The 16,903-nt window shown below is 39.9% G+C and overlaps 1 protein-coding gene across 1 annotated transcript in view; it reads left to right on the top strand.

The window, feature by feature from the left end:
• The first annotated feature begins 635 nt into the window (after positions 1–635).
• Positions 636–16,903, top strand: part of Tsp5D (Tetraspanin 5D) — a 139,729-nt gene continuing 123,461 nt past the window's right edge. Inside the window, exon 1 of the mRNA XM_071596525.1 lies at positions 636–838. The gene's annotated coding sequence lies outside the window, so the exon portion shown is untranslated. The remainder of the gene's footprint in view (positions 839–16,903) is intronic.

The raw sequence follows: 16,903 nt of genomic DNA, 5'->3' as shown, positions 1-16,903 counted from the left end.
CCATAAAGTATTCATTAGTCTCCTAAAATTATGATTCAATCCCTCTATTGGTGCATTGAAGTAAACACTTTCATTTTGTGATGAATATATACAGCATTAAATTCAATTTGAACTCAGGTTAATAAACGAATTCTAGGCATTGGCAATATTCTGTAAAATGTGGTTGGAAAAATTTTCATACTTTAAGGAGTCGGTTTGAATTACATACTTGTCTGGGTCATTTAATAAACAGACGTTGACAAATGTAAGAACCATCGCTAAGGAACCTTCTTTACTCTTTACGTATGCTGCCGTAACAACTGCCAAAGGTACCAATTGATGATGATGAAAAAAGTTACAACTTGCTTTCTCGAAATTGCACTCTCCATAATTATTTATCCAATTATATTTCAAATGCATGTAATTTCCCGTAAAAGTCTCAAATTATAAGGCTAACACCGACAGGTGTTTAAAATTTATTTCATATTTAGTTAGCGCCGAATGGGGTGGCTGTAATGGCTTTCAAATTTCGCGGAAATGAGTAGGTGGTAGCCTCCGTGGTAGCGTCATCTAGAACTTGATTTATTTGTAGACCAGCAGGCGTCGCGTCGAGCGCCCTGTTGTGTACGGGAAAAATATCAATTAATTGGCTGGCGGTCGTAGTCGCGAGAGGTTGTCCCAGTCGTATGGTGATACGAGGTACTGATGCACACGTGAGAGGAACTATAGTGTTTAGTTGAAAAGTGTACTTTATGTTTAGTGTATGACATTTGATTGTGCCACAGCGGGAGGCATTATTACAAGTTCATAACCTGATGGTGTTTTCTGCCTCAGACCTCGACGTTTGAATTTCGAGCAGGTAAGTGTGCATCGCGATGAATGTAAACAACCACTTGCTGGATTCATTTGATTTTGTTTTTAAAGTTTGGGAAGGAAAGATTTGAAAATTCCATTTCAACTTGGTTTGGGTTCTTTTTAAAAGTTTCTTCTTTAAAAAAATCGTCGTTTTTTGTTTGAAATGCGCAGAACGAAAAATTTCAATTTGTACGAAATAGTTACCCACAGGTGAACGATGTAATATTTTAGAGACCATGCACTTCACGTACACGAATGGATTAAAGTCCGGTGTTGCCCACGTGCCATGAACTTGTTTGCATATGTGATTTTATGCACGTACTGTTGAGAAACAGACGTCAAATACTGATATCATCTTGTGGCAGGCGAGCGGAATAAAACTATAAGAAGTGCTTAGAATATTTGTGATGGTGGAACATTTCTAGCATTGCCCAAAATACCGCTATTTTAAATATTTAAATGTTTTTTGTGATCGCGGTAGTTGGTACCTGTTTACTCGAAGAATTTGTCGAAGCTAGAAGTTTTCTGTAGATAATGAAACCTCAGAAAACGTTAACTTTAAATTCTGGATAACAAATATTTATTGCAGTTGGTACATTTGTAATATTTTAGTTGAGAAGTGAAGGGGCATATGTTTTTCCCTTGGCAGCATTGCATTGCAATTAATAGACGCCCGAATCTTGTTCGTAATTTCCTTGTACTCGAGGATAACCGTTTAATTATCATTAAACTCTAGCGGGTAGTGTTATAATTTCGAGGAGCTATTCTTAGGGAATAATTATAATTTAATTTAGGTATTGAGTTGTTTTTTTTCTTTGAGAAAACGAGTTAACTTATTCTTGTGCTAGTCCAGTCACTTCCATTACTTGGCTATCATTTCCCGTATCCCTTCCTTCTTTACTCGGTTCATCAGTGGTCCCGGGCGACTCATGGGAGGGGGTTTGCGTCTAGGTATATTCTTGAGGAACCGGTTTCTTATAGGCGTATGTGCCCCCAGTCTCTTCTCCATAAATGCACTTGGGTTCGTGCGCCTATTGTACATTTACTTACCTGCCCACAACCTTTTCCAAAGGTTTGAAGATCCGTTTCGAAGGGTTATTTTGCCTCCCATAGACCTGGACATGGTTTGGCCGTGTCGTTTGGTTTTTTTCACCGTAAGCCGGTACTAAGTTCGTAGTTTTCCCTGCTCTTATCGATTTTTTCTCGTTCATAATTTTATTTAATGCATTGAATCCTTAAGCGCACAGGTGTTCAAAAGACAATTCGCAACTTGATGCATTAAAAATCAAATCGCACGCGAAAATTAAACATTTTTGGTTTAATTTTCTTGTTTCTTCGTCATTTTTCGATAAAATAAAGAGCGTTAGGAGCAATTGGGTTGTTCAGGCATGCAGGTGTGCAACGGCGAAGGCGATAGGCCGAGTGCCGTGAACTATGAGGTGTAGATAGAAGTGAGCATCTAACGCTATAAGAACAACCTACCCGCAATCCTTATTCGAAGTGGACATTGTCCCGTCTCATGACAAGGTTCGAATTAGTGTCTGGATCGTTCGTCTTAGCATAACTTTCGATTTTTGCTAAGCAATGTGATTAGAATTTATTTTATCGTCATTCTTATTGAGTGGTAGTACCACTCATCCTTATCTGTTGGAAAAAGTGAAGTCGAGTAAAATATCATGAATATCGCTAATCTTCGCATTTTTTTTCAAAAACTTGAGATAGGGCAGAGTAGGCCGGGCACTCGTATCTCCGAAGTCAACATGACTTCGACGTAAGCGTGGCAACCATTAGGGGTCCAGGTGATGAGAAAGAAGAACCCAGAGAGGCGCGCGCTGATCGCGGTCAAGATTTTCTAGTGCAAGTTTTACTTCTATAAAAGTTATATGCAGATCACCGGGTGTATTGCCTACACCGAACACTCTTGCCGCTTTGATGTATACGATGGTACACTCTGTAATGTAGGTTCCGGGATCTGGAGAGTGTTCCCGTAGAAGCTGAACTTAATACCAAATTCTCTTACCATTGGGAAATCAACATTACGTATTCTATCGACAACATCCGATCATCGTGAAAGATTATTTACTCACAGACATATTTTTTCCGTCTTTGTTGCGAGATATTGAAGCGCACGAGATTGGTCCAAAGTGTAAAATCATCTTTGGCTTAATATTTAATAAGCAGTAACAGCATTGCGTTAAGAAGAACACCGCAAGAAAATTCGGACAGATTCGCTTCTAGGATTTGTTTGCCATTCCGCGGAATGGGGATCGAAGAAGCAGAAGGATTTTCTCTTTGGGATTTCATCGGGGTTTATTAATTTAAAACTCAACCCTCACACTCACCTCTCTGTCGTTTTCTTTTGGGTGAACTTCTCTCGAATTTCACGTTATTTTTTCCCGGAAATGCCCTCCGGGACGCCAGCGAAACTCTCCTGGTGTGCTTGCAAAAATTTGGCATTAAAAGGTTACGCGGATATTGCAGACAAATCTTTCATTGGTGGTATTTCAGGCCCAATAAAATTAGAAAAAAGGTGCGAAAATTATTATTGTAATTACTATTATTATTATATTTCGTCTCGAAGGGGGACCTCTCCATTATCTCAAGTGAGAAAAAATATATACTTAAAAAAGTTTCCCTTTCTGTACGTGTTGCGAAGTTTTTATTCGCTTCACCTGCCCTGGGTTTCGCATATCCTCTCTGTTGGTGAAACGAGAGTAATCTTGTCGACACTCAAATGCCCAGACAAAAGTCACAGTCTTATTAAGTGAGATGGTTTCAATGTGGAGACTGGCGGTGGTATGAATCCATTAATTATCCTCCGCGGGCACTGAGCACTAATGGTTAAATCCCAGCGATATAATTCAGAGGGTGACTTCAGTACAATTCTGGATGGAGATAAACATTTCCCTCTGGCTTATCATATTGTTGTTTGTTCTCTCGTAGATGTCGCGAAAATGGACGGAATAACATTTGCCATTGAGCTGTGACGTGTGTTCATCATACATATTTGATGCTTTAATATTTATACAAATAACTAGGATTTGAAAATAGGCGCGTAAGTGAATCATAATTAGTAGCTGCAATTCGATGTACAGGTTCTCTGAAAATAGCCTCTAATGCAATATAAATTTTTCAAATTCATAAAGCGTGTACTGCATGTGTAAAGTGTGCAATGTAAGTGACATGTGCTGCGGCATTTATTACCATCGGCAAACCCCGTATGCGCTAATTACTGGGACTTATCGCCGGGAGAAGTGTGCTCTTAATGGTGGCATTCGGATCATACTCTGTTGCTGTAGGTTTCTTAAGCAAAATGTGGCCGAGATAACTTTGTATGTGCCAGTTACGTTGCGTACTGTTACTTCATTGGAAAGTAAAACAAGTTTGTGTAAGGTTAACTAAAATTGAGTTAACAATAGGAATAAAAGCTGTTGAAGGAAGCCTTGGGAGAATAAATTCTGAATTTACGCCCCGTCCAACTATTATAGTAGCTTTTTAACGATTCCCTTTCCAGTAGTACTAGAACCAGGCGAGTCACCCCGCCGTAGACATTGGTCGTGCGTGACCAACCCTGTTAGCCAGCGATGGCGGATTTTATTTTGTTCAGTCCTGCAGGAAAGCGATTTGGAGCCCTTCCAGCTCGCGCTTTGACCGAGGGCCACGTTTTCTAGGCGGTCGAGATGCGGTACCGTAAATACAGTGTTGATGCGTAGGCAAGACTGATGTGCGGCGACCGAAACGTCATGAGCCGTGATGGTCCTTTTCAGACGGTGTGATTGCAGTTTACCAGAGATCATTGTCCTCTGCTGTCAAAAATCTAAGTTTCATGATCCCGCACTGTTCGTATTAGAATAATTCTTTAGATTAAGTAATTATACAAAATTCGGCTTTATTAACGGCGGACCTAGGGATACGAGGTCTACTCTTGCGTCGAACCTCTTAGAAACATCCGTGCCAGAGACAGGACTCGACCTCGCGACGTCAAGGTTTCACGCTAGGCGAAGTCGTGTTTCATAGGCTTCGATGCAGACTTATGAGAATGAAAAATTGACCGGGAAATATCGAAGTTACACATTCGATTAAGTGGAAATGTTCAAATCAATACTAAGCGGTCTCCATTCCAATGTCACATATTTTGTGCCGCCTGATTTTTCATGGGAAAAAAATAATTCATATTTTTATGAATCAAATACACTAATATTCTATAATCATCTTCCAGCTTGTCCAGATCATGCGGCGGCTATGTGTCTCAGTATCGAAATTTAACGAATGAAGTGTGTATTGAGGGGGAAATTTGGTCCATTATTCGGAGAAGCTTTATTTTAGCTGCACCATGGCCTTGTACCCCGAAGGAAGAAGCGCGCCATATTCAATCGTTTAAGGATTGGTGCTAGACAGTGTTAATTGAGATTTCCATCCCGATCATCTATTTAGTGACGCCATTTCGTTTTTGAAGTCGTTATTAACATTCTTTAAGCATCACGCAAATGCTTCCATGGGTGTAGAATTTGTGTTCTAAGTTAAGCATAACTGTTTAGTTTTGTTTAGAAAAATACCTTGTGGTAATTTTACTTATTTTTCATATCATGAACAGCTGATCCCGAGCACGTGTATTTCAAATAAAATTAATTGCTTTTATTTATATAGTTTTTGTGCATAATATGGCCTCATAGGTCGTTTTGTTTTGTTCTGAAATGGAGTATATTGTGGTGGGGAGGCTTAAGGTCGGTCTTCGAACGAGACTTCAGTGACGGCTCCCGAGGGATTTCTGTGTTTTCGCAAACAAGGGAATCTTTTGTATCGCGCACCATCCGATTTCCAAGATCATTTATCGCAGATTGGCGCAATGTACGAACGGTTCTTGTCTCATCTGTCTGAAGACGTAAACATCCATTCATCAGCTTTCAACCAAGCTGCTATCCGTCAGAGGTATAGTCCATCCGTTGGGACTCTACCATCAATCTGTTCTGCCATCATCCGACCTTGTGCAAATATTTCCTTTCGCAACAGTTGGCGGAAGGCATCGCTCATTTTGTTTTCATTACATTATCCGTTTATTTAATGCCATAGTTCATTGTTAATCATTGTCTTATTTTTCATAGAATAGCTCTTCGCATAAATGTTTAGAATATGTACATATAGTTCGGAAACTGGAAGGAGATATTAGCCCTTGTGCGTATCAGTGTGTGATGCACTCGAGCGGCCGAATATTAATCCAGGCTAACTTTTTTGATTGGCCTAACTCCCCACTAATCAGATGCTCCAGTGGCATTTAAAATCGAGTGGCAGTTTTCGTAATATTTTATTTATAATATTTTCTATTCCAAGCCTGAGGTATGATTACCGAAAAATAGAACTTTGAGGCTTTAAGAAAACGTATCTCCTGATAGTACGTGTACCACGCTTACTATCGGTAAATTGTTCTTTGCTTTTTGTTTCTGCATATTCTAAAGTTATATTATGCCCGGCGAATTTGATTCCCCTGTGCCATGTGGTCTGACTGCAGTGCATATAGTGTTTTCGTTTATTTATTGTTTTCAGGAAATTCTTCAACCCAGCTGGCGTTTAAAGGCTTTGGGCATCATCAGTATACCTTTATTTTTTTGTGGCAAATATTAATAAAATTTAAATGCCGAGTTGATCATTATTACTCTTCTGTGATTGGGTTTTCTTCTTTTAATTCTTTCCCGAATGGTGATTAGTTTTACTCATCGCGGAAACGAAATAGTAATAATTTCTGCGAGTTTTCCGAAATGTTTTTTTTTATCGCATCGGAGGTGTGACTTACTGTGAGGAATGAAATGTGGTAATACTACTTTCTCCATCTTCGTTGCTATGTGTAACCATGGGTTGTATCCGAGTGCCAGGACCACGTCGGAGATGCAATTGGAGACCCCTTACTTATATGTGCATTCTCTGTATGGTGCAAGTACCATAATTATTTACGGAATTTACGCAGCTGATACGCCGGGAAAACACCATATCTATCTTTTATCACCATAATTATACCTCATGGTGTGTTAATGTGAGGAACCATTGGCACATTCCATCAGTAGGATACTGATGGACTATGTTTCTGTGTCGTAAGCTGGTTGAATGGATTTAAAACTTGAAAATGTCAAGACACTCTTCACACCAACATTCTTTTTCTAACAGTGGCCACAACAAATGAATAATTGAAGTCCTTTTCTATTCTCTGGTTATTAAATATTATGCCATTAATAATTACGCTTAAATCATATAATAATCTTCGAAATGTCAAGACGGCGAAACCTATGAGGATCCATGAACCTTGCGTAACATGTCTCCCGAAATCGCTTTCGCAATTAGAAGTGCATTTCTTTTCTGAAAGGTGATGCGGTAAATGTGTGATTGAAGTCACGATTCGGTAAATTTCCATTCGGGTCCCAAGTTTCCCACAATATTGCGGTAGCATGTTTCTTCGCTCCCCTGCCCAGCAGGCGTGCATCAGAATATACTCTTTTCCGTCACCCCTTATCTTGTTCTCATTGGAAACTGTGCTTTGATGCTTCGGAGCCGTGGGAGGAACCTGGGAGATGATGATAACGCGAAACTGCTTGTGGGTACCTGGGAACGGGGACCACAATGCGCCGAACATGGCGGTGACCCATCCAAACGACCTTTTCCCTCATTACCCCCCCCCTTCCCATCTTCTTTAACCCCTTACAACGCTACCGTGAGGATGCCTGTCTCTTATGTAGTGTGGGAGCTAGAGTTTGTTTGGAGCAAGTATCGAATGTGAGTTGGTTTCGTGTCCGCTCTTTTTCTTTTGAAGTAATCGATGTTTTTCGATGTAACCTCATTAATTCGCTTCGTAATATTTCATTTCTTTCAAAGCCTAATGAACACCATTTTTAGCTATCGCTTGTATGGCACACTAATTTTGACAAAAATATATATTAATTGCTCGTGTGGTTTGTGTCCTGCGATATTAATTTAATTTATTTTTTTTAACTGTTCAGTTAAGTTTGTAAATATATTGGTTGAGTTGAGACGGCAGCTGCTCCTCCGGGCATCCTGATCAAGGATCTAAGGATGATAAGGGAGTGCATCTGAGGCCTTAAAAAAAAAGGTTTGCGCGTCTCACGTCGCTACTTTTTTATTTTAAGTTGCCAGTGATGGATAAATCAATTACGGTGCTCGGTTCGGTGGCGGTTTTGTCGTCTCATAATTTTTTTTTAGTGTGTGATGGTGATTGTACCTGGGGCATGTTTGCGTGCGAGAATGTAGGCCAATTGGTATGCTCTTTGTATTTATTCGGGCGGGCGAGCAAGGTTGAGAGATGAGTGGTGAGCGAGCGAGAGAGCATGGGGGCTGAGTTCCGTGGATGCTCGAGTCTGTTTGCGTTTACTTCTTATCTTCCTCTGTTCACTGTGCGTGTGAGAGCATGTGCGTGCCGTGCGCGTGTGTGTGTGTGTGATCTGAAAGTCAGCGCGAGCGGTGATTGGCATCCGTTTTTCTCTTTTCCTTATCAGAGCTTAATTTGTGTGCGATGATGATAGACCTAACTTTTTGAGGACGCGCGATTTTCACGAATGGGTGACCCTGTTGTGAATGCCTCTTCCTCGTCTTTACTGTCTCCTCCGCCTCCTTCTCCCTCTTCCGATGAAAATCATCTCAAAATCTCAACACCTTACTTCCCATCTCCTCGCCATCTCGTTTGGTGCGCCGCGGAGTTCCCGAGCGACTAGCGAAGAGCCGGTTCCCACCGCAAAGGTGGGAATGCCGGTCCACGCGTCGCGATGACCGACTCCGCGGGCAGTTAAAAGTGCTCTGATCCCATCACAGCGACACGCTCGTTCAAATTTCATGACTTCCATCCCGATGCATCCTGGTCACACGATTAAATTCTAACCTTGAATCTGATCCTATCGTCGTCTCATTATTTATTCTGGCACAGATTTTTTTGCCAAAAGAGAATGCCAAACTTCTAATTGCGACGGCGAAGATCCAGGGAAAATTAAAAAAAATGGTATTCGTCGTCCATTGATTCCGCATCGTCGTCTGGATCGAACCTCGATGCGCTAAAGGAACGGCCTCATCGTGTACGCGGCGTTTGAAAATACTCGAGAGGGAAACGGGCGCACGTTTGCTCGATTGAGCCGTCGACCATCTCTCTCTTCTGGTTTCCGTCGGCGTGGCAAGAAACCCTTACGACGCATCGTAATCGCGAGTGTTACTATGCAACCATATTTACGCCATTGCGAGTTGATGAAATCATCCACGGCGACAAGTGCCGCGGGCGGCGGCCTTTGAAACGATGTTCTTTTATTTTCCTTTTCCCTTTATCGCTCGGCTGAAGTTGTTACCGAACCAGAGAAATTAGGAAAGAAAGACTTTCTCCGCACTTCCATGCTAGGCATTTCATGTAGGCTGTGTGATGGGTGATATGTCGAAGTGATTCCGTTATTGCTTCATAAAAGAAATATGAATGTGGTCTATTTGTTTTTGATTAATCGAAAAATTCTATTATAGACAACCCACCTTTACTATTCTCTGAAGAATTTCAATGGTATTTTGAAAAGCCACTTATTTTCATGTATAACATCAGTGTGTGTAGATCTGAAATCAACCTGATTGTAAGCAGATTAATGATTTAAAAAAACCACATTTTGGAATTCTTGTTGTGTAAATCAGTAAGTAAACGGGATGCCATCTTCTTTCAGAGCCGCATTCGCCGCCTGTTTCAATTTGCTCGCCTTTTATTTTCAATAAACTTATAAATGTGGCGGAAGTGATAGATAGTTTATTAAGAAAGTTATTTTACCAATGGTTGAGAGGTGTAGGTCTTTTTAATGCACTCGCGAGAATTGTTCTCAAATATCGAATGCCTTTTTTTACCTTGCGATTGTAATTTTGGAATGTCTATTTGTTGTATTGTATACAGGCTAATGCAGAAAATAGGCATTGTACCAAACATTTAATTTCGTCCATTCTGGAAATACTTTCGGAAATGTGGAAACTACGGCATATTTATGGAATTGTTATTCACTTACACATTCTATTTTAGGAAAATAATAGACTACCTATGTGTTTATTATTAAAAAGTATTTTTTTGGTTTTTTATTTCCACTGAGATGTAATTAATAAAAATAAATAATTTATAATTCAGTGTTGAATTCTTTCTTATTTTGTTGTCGTATGTTACACCCACCAAAAACTCCCAAAATAACCTGTTGAAAATTTTTTTAGCCGAGGAACATGGGCGGAGACTGGAAATCAGTTTTCCTCTCCTCAGCAAACGTCTCCAGAAAGTAATGCCATGCCTAAATGATGTTTAAAAGAGCGACCATGGTGGCTGACCCGGCTTAGTTCCTGGTGATTTCCTTGGTCCATTCTCTTTAATGTTACTTTGAGTGATGAATATCTACCTGTATCAATTTGAACTTTAATACTAATAATACTTACGAAATTGTCCAGTTATTAAAAGAGTGTAGTCTGTTTGGACTATGCACTCTAAAATACATATTAGATTCGTAATGCGGTAAATGGCCTTAAGCAACTGCAGTCAAACCTAGTAAGCTGTGTGATTTTTCAGCTTACCCGAAGCTGGTGGAAAACCAGAGATATTACTAATTGACCTAACTAACCTCCTTTCTACATTACTATATGTTCGTAATTCACATTGCCGGAGGTTATTCCCTTGTAAAATCAACCCTCGCTCATGAAACCTGCTCTTTGATGTTACTGTTTTTTTTGTGAAGTATTCTTCTGCGGCTCCATTCACGACGCAGTCGCCATTAACCTCTGAAACAAGATTCCGAAGTAGTAGGCAGTTGCAGCACTGCGGAGAAATCTCGCTTTGAATTTAATATTTTAAATTGCCTCTTGCTTTTCCATTGATTTCCTCTAATTGAATGCTGGGAAACGGGAAGTCAGTCACTCCCCTTAGAACAGATGGTGGTTTTTTTTTAATGAAGTGTTCGGTATGTTTCGTCATGCGTATAAATGTTTTGCCGGTGGCATTTTTGAGTACAGCGCCATATCCGATTACAGCAATAATTTTTCGTCCCTGGAATCATTACAGAAGAATGCAAGGTTAAACTAAAACTGCACCGATGGCCAATAATAACTGGCCTTCACTCCGATCGATTCTAATTGAAGGAGGTTGTGTGTTGGAATTTAAAGTTAATGGCGGGAATGAAATTTGAGCCGCGTAACTAGTCTCGGAAGAAATGTGGAGATACACAGAAGCGTTGCCGATATTTATTCTAAAGTCTCTAAATTAGACAGTTATTAGTGGTAATGTACTCGTATTCATGTCCTCCCAGGGGATTAACGTTTTGGTTTCTTTGTTTAATAAATGGGTTTCATTTTTGATGGATTTGTCAAGAAATTGAACCAAAATGACTTGAATTAGTTTTGACTATTTTGGAAGCCCCGAGTCGACGTTCATGGACATTTGCTGGAGTGACCGAGACAATATCTTAAATTGCACCAATCCCATCAGTTTTTTAGCATGATTAATGAGCACAAAATCATCCCATCATTTTTTCAATCGACCCTAATAATATCGTCTTAAAAAGAAATTGTGAAAACCTAAGTTTTTAAGAAAAAGCACTTCTCTTATGTTACGATTCCACGGTTGACGCGAAGGATAGGTTGTCTTGGAATACGTCGGAGTGTTGAAAGGACAAGGGAAGGAAGCATCGGACAGATTCGATCGAAAGTAAAAGGTGCGAGGCAGGTTACGGAATTGAGGGAGATCCCGTTCGGTTGCTCCCTTGGTCGTTGAGGGTGCCAATCGTTCCGTGTGACTTGCCGCGCTTATGATCTCAGAGGCCGCGAGAGAAGCTGAGACGCGTCGGCAGTGTCTTGACTTGGTGCTGTTTTCTTGTGTGACTCGATTCATTTCCTGTAAAAGGATTCCGGCCTTGGATACTGGGCGTTTGCCGCTGTAGCAGCCTCGTTCGGCGCGACGGTAGTGTAGCCTCGCGGAAGGGAATAGCGCCTCTTTGAACTTTCCAGTGAACGCTGGGCATCTGGTGTGATATAGGAGGATGATGGTTACGGCGCGTTGCTGTGTGTGAATCATCGGACGAAATGGATGTTGATTGTTATTACTGGGTGAGGAAATCAAGTGGCAATGAATGAAGATGAAGAAATCTTTTGATTAAGCATTTTTTTAACAGATTAAATTATTGTTAATGAGTGGAAAAATAAATTTAGCGAGTTTGGACTTGTGTCGCGGGAAAGAAAGGAGAATTGAGTTCTGAAGACGGGAGAATTATTTGTCGAGCGTGCCGTGAAATATCATGCACAGATCAAACGGAAACCCAATGGGGGCGCACGTCAAGTCAAAGCGCTTTCAAGTTTGTTTGCTCTTGGGCGAGAAATACAGTCCGATTTCCAACTCGTACTTCGGACTTAATGAATGGTATATGCATCCGAGGGTTCTATCAAGTCTCTGTGGAGATCGTTGTTTTCCGAACAGTGTTTTATGTTCGCCATTAAGCCTCCCGAGGTTTTGGGTTTCGTATTTTTTTTTCTTTTTCTTCAAGGAGTATAAGAAACGACACGGACTTAGCCACAAGCTTTCGACGGTCATTCCGTTACGAGGAACGAAGTTTGAACTTACTTTAGATATAGGGCGAGAGGGTGGGGGGGGGGGAGAAGTTTTTTTTACCTGTTATGGCCGTATTATGTCATGATGAAGTTATCAAGGAAATGACTGCTAGTTTTTTTATCAATCGAGGGTTTTGTACTGTATTTCAAACCTGTGTAAAAAAAGCGTTGACTTATATTTGTTTGGTTATAATATATAAAAGATTAATTTAGTATTAAGATGTTTGACAAGTTTTATGGTTGAGATCAACTTAATTTCAGTTTATTTTAATAATATTTAACTCTGTATATTTTGCATATAGTCGGATTAATAAATTATGAAGAGCACTTGATGGATGCATTGGCGTTAAAGAGGCTGCAAAGTCACCGTGGCGTAACCGTTCAATCGGTCTTTTTTTATTTTTTTTGCTCGTTTATTTCACTCGCCTTGATACACCGGCTCTTTTGTTACGACACGGTCGCGAGGCACGCGTTCGGAATCCGTTGCACGAAGAAAATTTCGGGCCTGACGATTTTACGGGGTTTCCGAGGCAATTGGACGGAATGATTTCGCCTGGTCACAATATTCCCCTTCTCCTCTGAAACGTTGGCAATTCACGGCTTTGTGCGAGAAAGCAACGGCACATGGTCGGTTGGCGATAAGTGAAAATTTTACCATTATATCCGTCCGTGCTAAAAAAAAGCCATTTCGTCGGCGTAAGCGCTTGGTAGGTTGTTAAAAAATTGTAATACGAGTCCTGAGAAAGTCTGGTTTGTTTTTTCTGAGTTATTAATAAATTTATTGCGAAAAATTTGTTCATGTGTTCTCCATTTTAATTTTTTGTTGTAGTAATACTTCGATACGAATATGTTTTATGCTCCTTTTCGCTAACAATTAGTGCTTTGTTCCATCCATCTTTTCATGGTTTTATTCACTGTTTGCGTTTCACTTAAGAACTATAAACTAATCAACATTGAAATTGGTACATGTATTTATTTAAAAAAATCCACGAAGTCAACAATTTAAGAATATTGGCGACCATCGCGACTGAACATAAAATAATAATGAATGATATCTGATCAAGTGATGGAGGATGAACGGAAGTTTGTTGAAATAGGGCCTTAATTTGTAATCTCCTACTAATATCTTGCTATAAATAGTTTCGTCAGTTTCATTTCAGTTAATTCTCGATGGTTATTGATTTTTAAACCTACGCTTGTATTTAGTATAATTTAACAACAATTACCTGTCATTTTTAAGTTATTGTCAATGCCTCTCTAATTATCAAGCGATCCGAGCACACGAAATCGTTACAAGTCTTTATTTCTCTTTCTTTTATCCATCCAAATGTGTTCCTTCAACAAGTTATCTTTCCAGATCATAGTTTCAACGGACATTGTGGGATATCGGTAAATATGAAGCTTTATCAACAACTTTCAGACTCATGATAATCCACCAGTGAAGATTGGAGATGGATTGGCTGGTAAATAATTATGGATTTTTCTACTCTGCTCATCTCGACAGAATGTCAAGAAGAAGAAGTGCGCTCCGCCATCGATCAACGTTTACTCGAGGGAGTATCCGTGGTTCAATTTTGGTTGCGATTTTTTCCACGTATTTGTAGCCATTACTTCTTTTACGGTTATGTTTGAGAAGTCCATGGTCATAGTGCGTTCAGTTAACTTACGCGCAATAGGAGTGCCTCGACGTTCGGGTGCGGATTTTGAAATAACTGACCATTTAATCCGGGTGTACTTTTCCTAGGCTGGCCATTTTTTCAATTGCATTTGGGTATATATTCTTTCGTGAAATCGGTCTCAATTCTTTTATTTCCGGGCTAATGGGGTTGCAAGTATGGACTTATCCATTTACGGGTGCCTTTATTTTTTTTAAGTGTACGTTTGGGAAAGCGTCCCGGTAGGGCTACGTAAGCTGTTATCGCTTCACCCGAGACGTTTGGGATGATTTCCTAGCAATTAATCTTCGTGAAAATATTCATATCCCCCGCCTTGCGTCATGGGCGGCGCTCACACAAGACCTGGAGATGCTGCTCCGGGGCAGGATGTGTAGAAACAGGATGTAGTTTACGGCGATGATGGGGGCCTGACTGGCCTCTCGTCGAATGGAAAATATGCGGCTGGATTCTATCCTCCGGATCTTTTATAATTTCTTTTGTTGTCTTTTTTTTGTTATTTCCCGCCCATGGGCGGCCTTCATTGTGATTTTTACCAGTGGAATGATACGTATTGTAATGATCCATTTGTTTTAATGAGCATGCTCTAAAGCTCTCATTGTAGTATAAAATTGGCTGTAACATATTTTACTACTATCTAATTATGGTAATACTATTTAGATTAGAGTGTTATCACGAGGGCGTGATAGCAGAAAACGACTTTAATTGAGGCTTACTTTTTAGAATCATTGTTGCTAAGAGAAAAGGCATTTAACGATGCTTTTTTGTTGTTTTCATGATATTCGGAATCTATGTAAGTGTATCAAAAGGAGGATCACTGTAATTTTGGTGCTGAAAATATCATGGAGTGGCTAAAAGAGGTCGGGTAATGTTCACACCTCGTGTACGATCTTTATTGCCACAGATGAAACCTGCGTATAGAAAATTATCTGAAACACAGATATAACCTGAGTAAAGTAGAGAAGCAGCATAGCATATTATCTTAAGTTGCCGAATGAATCATGAAATATATGTTTGCGAGCCTATTCTAATTTATTTTGGCGGTATAGCTCGGCAGTGTGCTGATATGATTGTATTGTCTCCGAGATTAAAAAGTCAGCGCTGGCCACCAAAATAATTGATATTTACGACGATTAAGCCGACTTATCATCTTTGGCATGATCTATCTATTTCTTTATAATTCTATTTCGGATCTTTACCGTTAGTAATTTTTACCAGATTTTAAAATAATAGGTAAACGGTGCGGATTTATCGCAAAAGGAATTTCCATGCGGCATTTAAACGGCTGTTTCCGCATTGGAATTGTATTGGACCGTGGAGTATTATGAGGATGACGTAATTTTCGCGTTCTAGTTTTCCTTCTCTGGATATCGAATGAAAATGTCCATACACTTGATGACCAAGGCTTCCAAAATTCGAGAATGTTTCGTGTCGCCATGGCATTACTCAAGATAAAGCGTTATTACTTCTTCTCAATTCTACTTGTACACCGATCACCGTCAAGTATTAGTGTCGTCTCACAACTAATTTCTGTATTTGAACAGTCATATGATTATTGTGTGGGTCGCGGTAGTCGAGTGGGTAGAGCGTTGGAATGCTGACCGGAGGGTCCCGGGTTCGATTCCCGGGCAAGGCACCCTGGGCACCTGCAGCTCCACCCAAGCAATGTGATTTTTCAGGAACCAGGTCTTCCTGGGAAACCGGAACTGTCACAGGGAAAGGAACTGGCCCCCCTACCCTGATGTGTGAATTTACACACGCCGTATAGGGCTTAGTACTGGGTGATCTCTACCATCACCTACTGAACCGACCTTCGGGTTGATTACTGTGTTTATGGGTTTTTTTATCATTACTGTCTCGAAAAGGCCACACTAATCATTGTGAGGACTTAGAAAATGTAGCTGTCCAAAAACCATGCGCTATATATCGCATTAATCTATCAGTAAAGGTTTAGACTAGCATAAACATATTTTTTGGTACGAAATCTGAGGTTGCTGATAATAATAAGTAAATATTTTCGTGGTAGGTATTTTGCAACCTTTAAAATGTAATCTAGGGTTGTTTAGAGGATGCTTCGGTAGCTTAACTAAAACAATCGACCGGTATATTGAGTGATCCGGGTTTGAATCCCGGTCAAGGCAAATGATTTTTTGCAATTTAAAATTGGTGCATTTGTGATGTAGATGCGTTGAATTGGTCGCAGTTCAATGCGTTTCATTTGCTGAAGAACTAACCTAATCTAGTGTTTCCACGAATGGATGACTCGGCATCTGGCATAATTACGTCATGGTGCAATTTTATAGTTATTTTTTTTTAGCTCCAAGGATAGGACAGAATACTTAGTTTTCATGAGCTAATCGAAATTTTTCCGTGAGCTGTTTTTTTGTGGCTCAAGTGTTTTTGAAATTGTATGTACTTTTTTCTCTGGCTATAAAACGAATCGTAAAGAAGCTTATGGGTTGGTTTATTTGCCGATAACACACAGCTGAGATACATTTGAAAAACGTGTGGATAAACGTTTTCCCAAGTTCGCCCACTTGTGTGTTTTTTTACTCCGCTGTCGGTGACGAATTTATGTTCGCGTTGAGAATTTAGTTGAAGGATTTTGCGAGTATCCTCTCCTCAGGTCCTTCAAAGAGTCACTTAAAACTTGAGAACATTAGTTCAGGAGTGTGAGTCAGGTCAAACTTTTCACCCTACGTTTGGCCACGGATATATATATATATGTATATATATATATATATATATATATATATATATATATATATATATATATATATATATATACTTATTATATATATATATATATA

This window comes from Hetaerina americana, unplaced genomic scaffold (assembly GCF_022747635.1).
Source record: "Hetaerina americana unplaced genomic scaffold, ioHetAmer1.1.p SCAF_8, whole genome shotgun sequence".
Lineage (NCBI taxonomy): Eukaryota > Metazoa > Arthropoda > Insecta > Odonata > Calopterygidae > Hetaerina > Hetaerina americana.
The sequence above is the reverse complement of the archived record's forward strand: the minus strand, read 5'-3'. Positions and strand labels throughout refer to the sequence as shown.